Source organism: Coturnix japonica, chromosome Z, assembly GCF_001577835.2.
Source record: "Coturnix japonica isolate 7356 chromosome Z, Coturnix japonica 2.1, whole genome shotgun sequence".
NCBI lineage: Eukaryota > Metazoa > Chordata > Aves > Galliformes > Phasianidae > Coturnix > Coturnix japonica.
In genome coordinates, this window is record NC_029547.1 from 46,726,978 (window position 1) to 46,742,930 (window position 15,953).

General features: G+C 41.3%; 1 long non-coding RNA gene across 1 annotated transcript; it reads right to left on the reverse strand.

The window, feature by feature from the left end:
• Window positions 1–1,104: 1,104 nt before the first annotated feature.
• LOC116652556 lies at window positions 1,105–4,707 on the reverse strand. Its single transcript, XR_004305708.1, has 2 exons — window positions 3,743–4,707; window positions 1,105–3,217 (listed from the first exon to the last, which is right to left on the reverse strand). It is a non-coding gene; the product is annotated as an uncharacterized LOC116652556 (long non-coding RNA).
• Window positions 4,708–15,953: the final 11,246 nt, after the last annotated feature.

Here is a 15,953-nt window from a genome sequence, read left to right on the forward strand (position 1 = left end):
AGGCCAAATGTATCTGGGCTTCATCAGGAGTGGCCAGCAGGGAGATGGAGGGGATTATTCCTCTCTGCTCTGCCCTTTGAGGCCTTATCTGGAATACTGCAACCCTGACTGGGACCCCCAGCACAAGAAAGATGTGGAGCTATTGGAGAAGGTCCAGAGGAGGCCACAAAGATGAGAGGGCTGGAGCACCTCTCCTGTGAAGACAGGCTGGGAGCTGGGCTTGTTCAGCCTGCAGAAGAGAAGGCTTCTAGGGAGACCTCATTGCATCCTTGTGATATTTAAAGGGACATTAAAAACAAGAAAGAAGGTAACTTTCTACGTGGCCAAGTAATGATAGGACTAGCAAGCATGCTTTTAAGCTAAAAGAGAGAAGATTTAGATTAGGAGTTAGAAGGAAATTCTTTACTCAGAGAGTAGTGACACACTGGAGCAGGTTGCCTAGAGAGGTTGTGCATGTCCCATCCCTGGAGGCATTCATGGCCAGGCTGGATGGGGCCCTGGGTAACCTGTCTAGTGCTTGATTTCACAGTTGGCATCCCTGCCCATGGCAGGGGTGTTGGAAATATGTGATCTTTGAGGTTCCTTCCAGCTCAAGCCATTCTATGATTCTATTTACAGAGATACAGTTTAGCATTTTCCACAAACACAGCATCATAGGAGAGGGGACAGTGAATGGGGGAAACTGACTAAATGAAACAGCTAAGGCAGAATGAAAGGGTATCCAGTGCATACCACTTCATGCAGCACCAGCTGTCTCAGGATGAAGTAATGTTTGGTATGCAGCCTTTCTAGTGCTACCATCAACTCTCGTCATGTGCTTTGCCAGGATTACAAGCCTCAGAAGCACACTTCCTCCCCCAGCTATGTGCTGACAGCAAAGGAGGACGAGGTAGGACTGTGAAAGGGCATGTGATCACCAGAGGATATGATGTACAATATCTGCACCACGTAAGCTTCATTAGGCACACAGATTTCTTTCTTTGGCATAACTTTTCCAGAGACTTGCCTCAACAGGCCTTTCTTTCTTTTCAGGACATTTCTTCACAAGACATGTAAACTCTGTCATCCAAAACCTGGAAAGAAAAACCTCTAACTTCAATGTGGTGTTAGAAAGTGGCATTCCTTTATTCCTCACAGTATGTACCAGGTGACTTGACAAGCAAGCATGCTCTCAGAGTTCAGGTTCTACATTTAAACAGTTAAGAAATACATACACAGTACGTTGGCATACATATTCACTCTTTTTCAAAGTCTCTTAGGTATGTGCTAATGTCCCTTTGGGCATGCTCAGTGGTATTTAGGGTGGTCAAGTGCCCACCTACTTCTTCCCCTTTTTTCACCATCAGCTTCATCACCGAACCCTTTGACACTTTCATTCACTTTTCCCCACTGTGGAAGATTTCAGTTGCTTATCAGGCCATAGTGGATCCACTTTTTAAAAACAGTGTATGTAGAACCTGAGGAAAATGTCCTTGCATGTTTTGAGGCAAAAGATAAAAGTATTCTATTGTGACTCCAGTACTTCTCATGAGGCAAAATCATTGAGGCAGAAGATAAAAGTATTCTATTATGTTCCCAGTGCAAAACTGTTGAGGAAAATCAAGACTGTTCACCCACTAAAGCTGAAAGTTTTAGAGCTCTCACTTAGGGATTTCTTTTCCTAAACTAGGAATTTAAAATATATCTTGGTTCCTAAACTAATATACTAATCCCTATTGCTAAGCAAAACAACCTATGTCAACACCTTGCCTTTCTTGAGGAAAGCACCTTTAACAAGATCTGCTTTCACCATATTGATGCTGTACTCTAACTGATGTACAAACCCAGAGATTCTGTTTGTTAAACAGATCCAACCTGGGACCCATGCTGTCCCAGAAACATGACAGTAAACAAGATCTACCATACGAATCTTGTGCTGGGGAGCTATAAATCAGAGGGAACTTGAAAGTTTGCTTCTCCACAAATTCAGACATTATCTGAATTATTATTTAATTAATATCTTGTTATAAATTTAATTTAAATGCAATCCATACCTGTTTGTTACTCTGTAACTGTTATGTAACCTCTTTCAGGAGTAGAGCAGTAAGATGCTTCTGTTTCTTTAAATAATCTTCTAACTTTATGGTTTTTTTTAGAGAGTTGAACCTTTTTCCCTGTTGTCGCTGCTGTAGAATTGGCAAGGCATGTTGTCACAGCCTCTAGCTGAATAGTTTTATCCCTGTTCTGATCTGCAGCATTTTTGATGATGGAAGGATACCATAAGGCACCAAGGGATTTAAACCCAAGAGACATGTATTTAACTATACTGTCAGCCATTCCAACACACCTGAGCTCTGCAGTCCTCTCCATTGTTTGGCTTTTAAATTCCTCCATCTCCAATTGCAGAACAGGTCCTGATTTTCTCTTAATTGCCAAATTCAAATAAATCAGTTTCATTAAGCCAAGTGCACTCCACTGCAGAAGACAAACTGATTCAGTATTCATTTGGAAAGGATTAAATACATGATTTAAACTAACCACTCAACAGAGTTGTAGGTTTGCAGGTATTCCCGCTGGTTAAGTGAGAGATTAAGACTAATGGCAGAGAATTTCAGCAACCATTAATAAGCAACTAGAAGCTTCTGGTAATGTATTCTTCCTCACCAAAATACCTCAGAACCTCTCAAAAGTGAGCATTAGATTGAAGAATGGAATTGAAGAAGAGATCTATTGATTTAGAATTCATGTTTGTTACCACTAACAAATTACATGCACGCAGCTCATTTCCCTTCAGAGGTTTATTTTTTAAACACAAATGATTTTGGCTATACTTTTACTGTCAAATGATGAGGTTGAAAAACTGAAAAACAAACAAATACACATCAAACACAGTTCCTAGGAGTTCTGCATTTGAACTGTTCCCTCTCAGAATGTGTAGCTTCTCCAGTAAGAGAAAGGCCATCTGCAACCGACTGCATAGTGCAGGGCATTGTAGTGACCCTCCAACTCTCACCTTTAATTATTGCATTAAAACCAGGGAGGAAGCTACCTCATGACTGGTTCAGTTCAGAAGAGGGAATTGCATTTTTAATGGTCATCAGTTATCATTTGGCCACTAACATCCTAGTTCACACATACACAGAACACTGGTAAGGTTCTTCATTGCCTTCACATGCATAAACCATAGCACCACCACATTAATTCCAGCAGTTCAGTTTCAGATGCACTCGCAGACAACCTGTACAAAATCAAAAGCAAAAAAGCAGTTGTAGAAAGAAGTAAATACTAGGAAGAGGAGCAGGCTATAAAGGAATGTGAACATTTGGGAAAAGGTCTCAAAAATCTTCAGAAGTGATCCTAACTGCATGTGCTGCTCATGAATTCGCGGGAGTGAGAGTCCCTTAAACAGAAAGTCTACAGACTATTAGAATGTAGTACGCGATGCCCTTTCCCTTGGGGATTTATTTCTTTGAATTTAAATTGAACCTCTGATATGATCTTGAGATGCAAAATTCAATGAAACTTGAAACTCTGGGATTGCACCAGGAAAGCCAATACACAGATCGAAGTGAACCTGGCAAGGCATGCAAAGAATAAAAAGAAGGGATTCTACAGGTACTTTGGTCAGAAGAGACAGGCTAAGGAGAGTGTACTCCTTCTGATAAATGAGAAGGGAGAACTGGCTACAACAGACATGGAGAAGGCTGAGGTATTCAATGCGTTTTTTTCCCTCAGTTTTCAGTGACAGTCAGGCTTTACGTACCTCTCACATCCCTGAACCTCTAGGAAGGGGCTGGTGGAGCAAAATTCCTTCTACAAAGAGCAACTTCTCTGCATGAGAATGATGTGGAGCTGTTGGAGTGGGTCCAAAGTACAGCCATAAAGATGATCACAGGCCTGGAACTCCTCTCCTTGAAGAAAGTCTGAGGGATCTGGGCTTGTTCAGCCTGGGGAAGAAAACACTGCAGGAAAACATTATTACAGCATTTCTGTACTTTAAGGGAGCTAATAAAGAAGACAGATTGACTTTGTACATGGGTAGATAGTAGCAGGACAAGTGACAATGTTTTTGAACTAAAACAGGAGACATTTAAATTAGATATTAAAAGAAAATTCTCTGCTCAGAGGGTGGTGAAAAACTATGCTGAGAAATGCTGTGAATGCCCCATTCCTGGAGGTGTTCGTGGTCAGGTTGTATGGGGTCCTGGGCAGCCTGATCTGGTGGGAGGCAGCCCTGTTGATTACAAGAAGTTGGAACTGGATGGTTTTAAAGGTCCCTTACAACCTAAGCCATTCTATGATTTTATGATTCTGTGAAACTTGACAGAATAATATCTATTCACTTTCATTGTCCAAAGCACCCTTTGCACAAGTACTTTTTGGCTCACCTCTCTTCAGGTTCCTGACTTCTTTTTCCAAGAGGTTACTTCAAGACCAATGCATAAAACTAACAGTCCTGGAAACCATGCTAAACAAGTGGATGCATCTCTGCACTGGCTGTGTATTCACCCTGCTGAAATTCATGTTTCTTTACATTGTCCCATACATAGCTTCAACCATCTACATTTGTTGTAAGTCACAGTATTGGATACAGGCCAGTGTGCAATTCATGATCAAAGTGCTACTCCAACTATTTTTCTGCATATGATCAATTTTCTCCATGGTTTCTCCAAGCCAAAATATTTTGGACATTGGCTAAAATTGCTGAGCAAAACCAACCTAACACAGAGCTCCACTGATTTCCATTTTTCATTCCATCATTATTATTATTATTATTATTATTATTTTATTTTTTTGTCATGGATAAAATCTGCTTATCAGCAGACAGATCATATTTTTAAAATTACCCAGGAAAAGAATAATGTTTATCTGTCTTCAATTCAAATATGTTTCTTGCATATATTTTTAAGATTTTTTTTTTTTTTCACTGTAGACTTATTGGGATAGATATGTGATAAAATATTCCTCTACACAAAGCATACCATGTAAATTGCATGTTTATAATAAAACTACTTAGAGTTTTATATTTAATTATTTATCTTAGTCAGGTGTAGTTATCAGTCACCTCTTATTTACTTATGACTAGCATTTCTATGGATCTTGCCTGAAATCTCAGGCATCAGTTCTAAAAGAATTGTCCACTGAGGATAGAGTGACAAGAGACACACTCGGGTATCTCTTTAGGATACTCATTTGACTCAACAGAGTATCAGGGATCTTGGAGATCAAGGAGAGTGCAAGCAGGCATGCAGTGTATTATATGTTTCAGTAGAGTTATGTACAGCATGTGCTCAAACAGCACTGCAGCTGGAATGCACTACCATTAGTGGAGGACAAAGCAGTACATAACTCCTAATATTCCAACATCTGGAAATGTCCCAAATGATTAAATACATTCCTTCTTTGGATAACAAAGATCATTCAGTTAAAGAAGACAAGAAAAAGGGAGGGGGGAGGGAGAACAAGTCTACAAAGGTCACCCATGTGGAAATGTTAATCCTGTCTATGTGAATTTCAGGCTGGAGCTGCCCTCAGTAGCCTTGATAAGCTCCTGGAGCTAGCTGTGAAGCAAACGAGTGTCTGGGCTACGTGAAGCATGAGAAACAGGTACTGAACTGTGGTGGAGCTCTGATGCAGTGGGGTTGACAGCAGGGTAATATGGGACCCAAAGACAGGACCCTCTAAAGCCTACAATTTCTGTTAAGCAACATTTTATTTTGTGGTTAGACACCGTGTTGTACTCATGCAAAAAGTAAACCTCATTTCACAGTCTGTGAGTCAGTAATACAGGTTTTCCACATCGTTGGTTCTATTGATCAAATGTCGTACTTGAAGAAAGAAATGTGAGGAAGGGCTTAGAAATATAGGAAATATGACCTAAGATAGGAGAATGGAATTACTCTGCATGAGGGAGACGTGAAAAAGTAGCTGAAAGTTTGAGGTACTTCAGTAAATATGTTTCCAGTGTCCAGCTATGAAGATGCAGAGAAGGTGTGTAGAATTGTGGATGGCCAAGAAGAGTATGTCCATAAATCCAGCTGATTAGCTGTGGAAGGCTACATGTGAAAAACAAACAAAAAAAAGCAAACAAGCCAAACAAACAAAAAAACAAACCCATGCAACAAACAAAAGAGCAGACAACCAACCAAGAGATAAATAAACAACCCAAAACCTGAAGGCTTACATGTAGTTTGACTTATTTTTACTTCTGTGAATCTACTTTCCAGCATATCCTCTAAAATAGTCCTGACTCAAAAGAGCCATCATCAAGACTTCACCTTGAGTGAACTTTGTATACTAGCCAGTTACTTCTGTGTAGATTTCAAATACAGGAACTGTTTAGCAGTTGTAGCACACACTTCTGGGATTAAAGTATTTTCAGTGAACAATGCAAACTAGTTAGCTCCCAGACATTTCGTAGTAAACCACAGAGATAATCTTTAGCAGCTCCCATTCAAGTTCTTCATCTCTTCCTGAAGATGAAGCAGCTGTGTTTGATTTTTACATTCTGATTTGTTTTTTGCAAATGTATAATTTTAGCTTTCATATTTAGTGTGATAGGTCTCACTGGAATTTCCCATGGTCTATGGTGAATCACTGCACTGAAGAGGGAACAGATTATACAGCCCCACTCTAATTCTACAGTTTTCTCTCTATCATCCGATCATCTTATTTCAGTTGTACCTCCTTACTATATTCTTGACCTGATGGATGGTACTCCATTTCTGAATTTCAAGTCAAACTGGTTTCCGATTTTTTAATAACGTCTTTTAATGCACAATTTTCAAATGAAAACATCCAGTTTTCTCTTGTTACATTGGCACCTGCAGGCATGGAAAGCTATGTCCTGAAGTGGACCAGATTAGATAGGCTGGACTGTTAATTCCCCCAGTGGCAAAAGGTATTCAAGAATACAGTGAATGAAGACCTGACTTGTGAAAGGACATGGGGGATTCAATCTAGACAATTGATCTGTCTCCCTCACAAGGATAAGTCTCAGCCTTTTTTTGGAGGGGTATCTGCACCTCTTATGTTACCTCTGAATTATCACCAAGCTCCACAGGATCATTATAAGACACTCAGTTTTGGGCAGAAGTTCCCAGAACTGGAACAGGTTCAGACATTTATAACTGAAGGAGAAACAAGATGTCTTAAGCCAGTTTTGTATTGACCTGGACTTGTCAAGACCTATATCTGCTTCTAGGATTTTCTTTTTTCCAATTTAACCTCAGGTTAACTAACATGCCCCAGTGAAAAATAACTCTACCTTCTCCCAGTGAAGACAGGGAATTACAATTTGTTGCAAGGCAATTTGTTTTTGGTTGATATTGGTGGTCACACACACTACAGAAAACTAAAGCACTCTTCCTGCCTCTGCGGTGTTTACCATGGAATAGTTTGTACTTTATTACTTCACGTAGGAAGGAGATGGAGACCAAATGAAAGAAGATATGCATAGTGGTGCGTATAAGCCACCCCTAAAGGAGCTATGTATTTGGGATAGGTCTTGAAGCAGCTATTTATGCAGGAGAGCCATCCAAGGGTAGTTTTAGACGTCTGGAACCAAGGCACATCTCTTGTAGATATTCACTTAGGGTATTTGGTCTGTACTTCTCTTTCTTACCATAGAACCTAGTCATAAGTCTTCGCCTGGTTCCTCCACCTCCCTATCATCTGCTACTTCGTGGCAGATGGAAACAGCATTTTTCACTTTTTCTTTAAGAGAAATATTAACTGAAAACACAGGGACAAGTGGGAGGTAACTAAAGACAAAATTCAGTCATCCCGTGAACATATTTGCAACATATGGTACTGCAGAATCTGAGCCTTCTCCATATATTTATTGTCTAGAGGGACTTAACAAAGAAGGCAGGGAGAAAGAGGAAACCTTCACCCCCAGCACAAGCGGGGTGTTTTGTTTTGTGTTCAGAGATGATTAACTTTTTAATATTAATATTGTCTGCTTGCTGAGTCAAGCAGAGTCCAGCTGCCATGTATGTAGCAGAAAGAGGATAGTCTCTCCTGAGGAAAGAAACAGCACATCAGCAACTGAGGAACACCCAAAGTGAAACCTCAGTGTTTCCACAAATCTCTTGTGTCACTCTGTCTATACTGCTTCCTTCTTTCCTTGGCATCCCAGACAGATTAGGAGGAGGAATTCAACTTGTCTGAGGGAACCACACTGACCTGGTCAAAGTTTTCCAAGTTTATCTGAGGTATTAGTGAACTAGCATGAGGGAAAAGGCTGTAAACCATCAGGGCACAGCAGGACATACAGTGTAAATTGGGAACTTCTCAACAAGGATGGAGATAGCAGGATCCTAGGTGCTTATGTATAATACTCAAATGAATGGAATATCTTACCTCTAGCACACCATATTTATACTAGGCCACACTTTGAAGGTGCTTCAACTTTTATGAATCAGCAGAGATTTAAAAAATGATGGCCACAGTGTCTGACGTTCCTTCAAATTTTGGAAGGTTGATGGAACAGTAAAGCAGGAGTCAGGATTTCAGCAGTGCCTTCAAGACATTGCATTGAGTAACTGTCCTCCCTAAGAGGAAGAATGGTTGGCAAGAGCATCAGAAAATACTTTCTTCTGAATCCGGACAAGAGGTAGAAATAACACCAGCTTAACATTTGACTGACCTGAAAATGGATTCCAATTTTCTCGTAAGTCACAAAATGTTTCTTCCTATGAATAACAGGAAAAAGCAGAAAACAGCTGACCACCACAGGGAAATACCGCATATTGATATTCTTATCTGTCACCTAGTCTACCAAGAAAACTAAACAACTGATGGATGAAAAGAGCATAAAATGAGTTGCTTTCAAAACTATCAAATACACTTCAGGTACTGTAGTCTGATTTTCAAGCTTGTATCATTTTAGCTCCCTTTTATACTTGCTGAACTCTACTTAGTAGTATTACTTCAGACATTTAAGAACATAATAAGAAATAACAGTTCTGTCTGTATCTAGGAGACAAGGATGGCTCAAGGTCATGCATAACCACAAAAATAAATAATTAAAATAAAATAAAATAAAATAAAATAAAATAAAACTATTGTTCTCCTAACAAAGAGCTCTAAATGTACTAAACATAGGTACCCAGTCACAACTAGTGGGAGCAGTACATATTTCCCACCCACTGAACAGCTTTCTAGTTTAGGTTACTACAGATAGAAATTGAAGGCCAGAACTAAATAGGCATCCTACTCAGCCACCCCAGCTAAGGGACAAATGACCTCTGCTGGAGCAGCATGGCATACAGCTGGAAGGCAGGGATGGCCACCATTGCACCTGCATACACCCATAGCCAGACTACCATGTGTTTGATGCCACTTGCAGAACCTTGCCCTAGGCAGAGCCATCTGCACTGTCTGCTTGTTGGTGTCAGTCCTGCAGAGATACTACTCAAGGCAACAAAAATAATTGCAGGTTTTATGTTTAAATTATTGAGCACATTTAAATTATTGAATATATTTTCTGCCTGCAGTACAGTGTAGTTCCCACCTAAGTCGTGGACATCAGGTCCACACTACCAGGCAGTGTTATAAAACAGGCAAGCATCCTGTTAAGTAATGCATGCCTTGAAAACAATGTTACACTATCCTTCCTCAAAGTTATTTCAAACATTTGTCATCTCCTTTCATCTTGGCTCTTTTTTTTCCTCATGCTTAAGTTTTGCTTTGGAGTAGGCTTGTAGTCCACTCTATATTTTCACTGATACATATACAGTGTCCTAAAACCATGGAAAGCTGGGTTTACTGAATACTTCTGTTGAAGCCAGAGCCTCTGTAAGCTGCACTTGCCACCGCACCCACATGTACTGCATCCAAAATTTATGCTTCTCAAGGACATTTCAGCCTCAGACTCAAAACACAGATGTGCAGAGTCAGCACTTGCTTGTCTTCCTGAATGCAGCATGACCTACCAACACACCAATAGTGGAAAATGCCCTGCGGGTATGGGTACAGCAGTAGAAGAGAGCCAAGTGGCAGCAAAGAGGCTCATCTGGGCTGCTGCTCTGTGGGAAGCCATCACTGACAAAGAAGAAAACATTGATGTCAAAGTCAGTCATGTAGGTGATCACATGCCCAAGAATTGCACCACTGAAGTACATCAAAATATTGAGCAGGAAGACCAGACTGCAAAAATAGAAATTGCTCAAGTAGACCTGGCCTGGGAATGTAGGGGTGAGATGTCTGTGTGTCAGTGGGGCCGCAAAACTTCAAGACATCTAGGGAGAGATACAAAATACAGACAGACTCATGATTGAGGTGCTGACCTGGTAATTCAGACCATTGTAAAGGTCACCCATGAATGCGAAATGTGCTACAAGCGAGCAAAAAATCACTACAATCAATCACTACAATAAACATACCAGGGCAAGTGCTACATACTATACTCATTATGGTGGAAGCAGCTACATGGTGGCTGGAAGCACAGCCAGTATACCATGCCACCGCTTGAAATGCCATCTTGAACCTTGAAAAGCAAGTTTTGTGGCATTGTGGCACCTCAGCAAGAGTTGCACTGACTGAATGTTTGATATTCCCTATCATCAAGAAGTCTTCGGAAATGTTTGGAGGTATAATAATCTATGTTGAGGGGCATTGGGTACTGGGTCATTGGATTGCGCCAATATCAGGAGAGACTTCTTTACAGAAAGTTGGTTAAGCACTGGAATAGGCTCCCCAGGGAGGTGGTTGAGTCACCATCCCTGGATTTGTTTAAAAACTGTTTGGATGTGGTACTCAGGGACATGATTTAGTGGAGGGTTGTTAGAGTTAGAGTAGTATGGTTAGATTGTGGTTGGACTTGATGATCTTTAAGTTCTTTTCCAACCTGAGCAATTCTATGATTCCATGATTCTAAAGCAGCCACTAGACTAGTTAACTCCAGAGCAACTACTAGACATCCTGATCATGCCCAAAGCCACAACACACTGTGGGAGGAAGGTATACAGGGAAGTGGCTGAGGAAGGCAGAGTGAGTTGCTTTTCTCTTGGGAAAAAAGCAATCCTTTTATCCTGTTAATGGCATTGTTTTTGCTTAAAGACTCTTGTGCACTTGGTGGGTGATGCAGAAGGATGGGGAGATCTGTTGAGTGTCTCAAGGAGATTTAACCTTTGGTAAAACTAATCTATAATCTAAGTTGTATGTTGTAGGAAGACACTGCAGACCAATTGTGAGTCAACTCCATAGGGAACTGGATGACTGCAGCCAATATTCAAGCTAAGCTAAGCTAGCATCCAGCAGTCCAGTGTGCTGCTTCTCCTTATCTGACCACCGCCACAAGAGGCGCCTAAGAAAGTGACAGTTTTTATGGACATTTTGGGAAATGGGTGTAGCCCATGAAACAGGCAGACAATATCTATGTATTTGTCAAGGGGAAGGGTGCAGTGGTGATGAGAATGTATAAATCTGTTACATTGGACATTATGATGATCAAAGGATATAAATATACTAAAGGAAGTGTGACACAAGTCTTTCACAGACTGAAGTAGAAAGATGGTTTGAAATTATATGGAATAAGGTGAAAATTGTACAGGGTCCAACTGGGCTGGAGCCACCCTCCTTGTGTCAGCCCATGCAACGCTGTACTTGTGCTTGAGGCGAGAGCAGTACTGTTACTGAGCAGTGCTGAGGCTACAGCCAGGCAGCATGGCACAGCATTGCCAATGGCTTCCCAGCAGTCTCCAAGGGCCAGCAGGCCAGAGTGAACAAGAGGTCAGGAGGGGACAATGACAGAAAACTTAACTGGCCAGGAAATCCCATGTCATGTGATGTTAAGCTCAATAAAAGCTGGAGGAATGAAGGAGACTATCATTATGAAGGTATCTGTCTTCCAGAGCAGTCATTACATGTATGAGGCCCTGTCTCCCAGGAGGTGGCTAGGCTTGCTGACGGGAAGAAGAAAATAATTCCTTTCTCCTTTTGCTTCTTTGTGGTGGGTTTTGAGCATTTTTGGGGGGAGGCAAGGGGGAGAGGGATGGGGGGCAAGTTTCATTCATTAAGCTGCTCCTACTTTAAGTCATCAATAATTTCCTCCATCTCACTCCCTGCCCTCCATTACCACTATACACACATATATTAAATCCAACATATATGCTCCTCAAGGCTTCTTCAGCCTCAGAAGCAGCTGTGGAAAGTCAGTACTTGCTAGTCATCTTGAATGCAAGCATGAATGTCAGCAGACATGTTATGTTTCTGGCAAGCAGTTATATAAGTTATCTGCTTTAACAAGATATGCTTTTTAAATATTCTTACTCAGAACAGAAGCTGAAGTTTTTCAGACTCATTGTCTTTCAAGGACATCTATTTCAATGCATGCAGTTCAGTTTGAAAGAACATGTCTATTTTTGTGAGGTTTTGTGCTCCAAGTCACCGCCAGATCAGGCTTTGCAGTTTTTCAGATAGATAAGAATTTGAAGAGAAAAGGCTTGCCTGTGGAAACTGTATGGTGGGCTTCCTTCAGAAATGGCTGGGGCATTAACCACAGAACAACAAGGATGAGACAAATTTGTAAGTTTTCAACTCTGAGTGAGACTTCAAACAATGCAGAAGAACACAAAACACTTCCCCAGATGAAGGGCTGAATAGAGCTATAGAACCATAGAATCATTAACGTTTGAAAACACCTCCAGGATAAATTTGTTCATCCATCCACCTACCACCAATATTTCCCCACTAAATCATGTCCCTTAGTATATCTAAATGTTTCTTGAACACCTCCAGGGACAGTGACTCAACCACCTCCCCAGGCAGCCCATTCTGGCACCTGATCACACTTTCAGAAAATAAATTTTTCCTAACATCCATCCTGAATCTTCCATGGATATTGTGTTGAGGGGAGCTATCAGTAATCAGTGAACGGTTGTACTGGATGATCTTTTAGGTCTTTTCCAACCTTGGTGATTCTATGATTCTCTGGTGCAACTTGAGGCCATTCCTTCTCATCCTATCACTAGTTACCTGGGAGAAGAGGCCGACATCCATCTTGCTATGACCTCTCTTCAGGCAATTTTAGAGGGTAGTAAGGTCTCCTCTGAGTCTCTTCCAGACTGTACAATTGCAGTTCCCTTGGCCACTCCTAGTAAGAACCGTGCTCCAGACCCCTCACCAGCTTTGTTGCTCATAGTTGCAAGGCTGACTTGCAAAAGGTGTTTTAGTTAATGCACATGTCTCCGAATCTTCAAGCTAATAAAGAAATTTAGCTCCAACCATCAAGTGCATACCCTAGGCTACTTGGACAAGCTGCCACAACCACAAGACTTCCTGCTTCATTGACTATTTATCAATGACTGTGCAAACAAGCATCGGTATTTCCACTGATAGCTGTGAGGAGCCTCACTACAGAAATAACGAATCTGTAAGATCACAGAAAAATAGACCTAACCAGAACCAATGGGGAAGTATGAAGTTGTGATATACTAAACCAAACAGAAGGTTGAGAGGGAATAGAAACCATGTCCTAAAATAAGTTCTGGTATACTGACAGGCTCAGCTGACAATACCTTATCTCAAATGACAGGTTTGAATACTGGAGATCTGAAAATTTACGTGTAAATTACTGCTTAAGAACAGACATTCAGCCTGCTTAATAAAGTGGAACATAGCCATACAGCCAACAGGTTGGTTGCAGCTCCTCCTGCAATGACCTCAGTGTCTGCAAGGCCATTTCTCTTCCATTTGTCACCCCCTATCTCCCAGCTGCTGTTCCACAGTAGTTTTAACCTTTTTTTGAATATGTAACCACAGAGGTGCCAGAAGCATTACTGGGGGGCTCAGCTTTGGCTCCCAGCGGGTCCCTTTTGGAGCCTGTGGAACTGGCAGTATCTGAAGGGGGAACACCACTGGTCTTTTCACACACTAGCAGCCCCCAGCTACCAAAACCTTGTCATGTTTACCCAGGTGAAGAACTCTACAGGTTGGATCTGAGATTCTTCTTGGGAAAATAAGCATTTGTTAACTAGAAGGAATTTAAGAGGAACAATCATGCACAAAGGAATGGGCTGTTCAGAAGTGAAGGGAGGCTGGGAGATGTGCACCTTGGGATCCATGAGACAAACTAAGTAGGCAAATGAAAAGATGAAGGCACTGGGGATAAAAAGAAGAAGAAAAAGAAAACACAAAAACAACAACAAACAAACAAAACAACCCTCCCCCACCCAAATTAATACTTATTGAGAGAAGAATACTGCAGAGAAAAATTGCTGAAGAGCTAGTGCAATCTGTTTTGAAAGTAGGAAGGGAGGGAGGGAAAAGAGGAAGGAAGAGGGAAGGTGGAGGAGACATCTTAAAAGGTTTGTATTTGTCTTTTAAGATTTACAGAAAATGTAGTACCTATACAAAAAAGCTTTTTTTTCCCCATGTATCACTTCTAGGTATCTGTATAGCAAGCATACTGCTTCCTTGTACTCATTTTGACAGTATTTATTGGGTAATAACACAGTGGTTGGTCTCTCCTCCTTTAGGCTTGATCCAAGAAGAGTACATGGCAAAGGCACAAGGCTGCTACTTTGCCTGTGGGATTTGGGTTATGTTTCCAAACCGACCCTAGTGCACTGCTTCCTCTTGTGCCTTCCATGCAGGAGCTGCACTAAGGCTCAATCAATGTTGTAAATTTACATCCAACTCTGAAAGGGCATTTTGGCAGGTAGACTTTCTTCTACAAGCCAGACACTGTAAATCCCAAGGATTTCTGGGTTGAGCAATTTCAAGATTTCTTTCCAACAGTTTTGTGTAATGAGCCTCCAGGCTGGGGCCCACAGGTAGCCTTTACCCAGATTTGTGTGAAAAGACCTCTAGTACTTTCAGGCTAATGAGTAAGATAACTTTTCAAAAGTAGTTTATATTGGAGAATCCTAAAACTTGTATGTTAATTTCCTCTTCTTATGTCTCCTTCACTCCTGTCCTGTTCAGTAACAGAGCCCCATGATGCAGGAGAAGTAAGTGAAGTGTCTTAGTGGAAAAAAAACTTACTTCCCTGGAGATGTGAAACTTGTTTCTAAAAGCAATCCTGCTGTGGCCACACGCAGGAGAGGAACCACCCTCTCAGTATTGTGCACTCTCTGGCCAGTCCTAGGAGCAAAAGAGCAGTGAAGCCCTGGCTCTCATGCCCTGGCTCCAGGTTTGCTGACTGCAGCTCCACCTCTCATGAGCGCTGCAGTAGGATGGTATCTCCTTGGCCCCAGTATGGTGGTATCTCCTTGACCAAGCCACCTGCTGCCACAGACTTTGTGATGACTGGAGGCTGAGGCCACTACTTTATTGTGGAATATTTTGGAGACTTGAGAAGCATTGAAAAGATTTTGGGAAGGGAGGGAATGAACAAGGACTGTTTACATAAGCTGTGTTTCTCAGGAAACACAGATCAAAACAAGAAGGCTACAGCTTAATGTAAGCTATACAATTTCTTTAGATCAGGCATTCCCATAAAGGAGCACATCTGAATCATGGCTTGGTGGCACATGTAGCAGTCATCCACTGATTAACAATCCCCTCCCAGGGGTTAATGAGTCAGCCAGATCACCCACGCTATGAAAACTACTGATAAAATTTAGAAGGCGTGTCATTTTCCTTGACAAAAAGGCAGTGCTGATTAGTGAATCTTAGTCTGCTGAGGTCCCCATTCGTGGGCAGGAACGTATTTATCCCTTCTGTGAACTCTGAAGATGATGTTATTCACCAGTGACTAATGGGCTAGAGTGTTTTGAAGCTGTGCAGCACAGGAAGTATTGCATGCACACTCTCTGAAAGTCAGGCATCAATCAGGCTGTGGTTTCTTAAGTCAATACCTTTAGCCTCTTTTGAAATATTTTGATCTTTAATTGATATTTATTTGTTTATTCAGTTTATTTGTAATGAGAAGCAAAACTAAGATAACAACCTCCTTTCATCTTTAAACTCCCATTTTAGTTTCCGTGAAGCTTTTTTTGGGCTTGTGTGAATGAGTACTTTGTTTT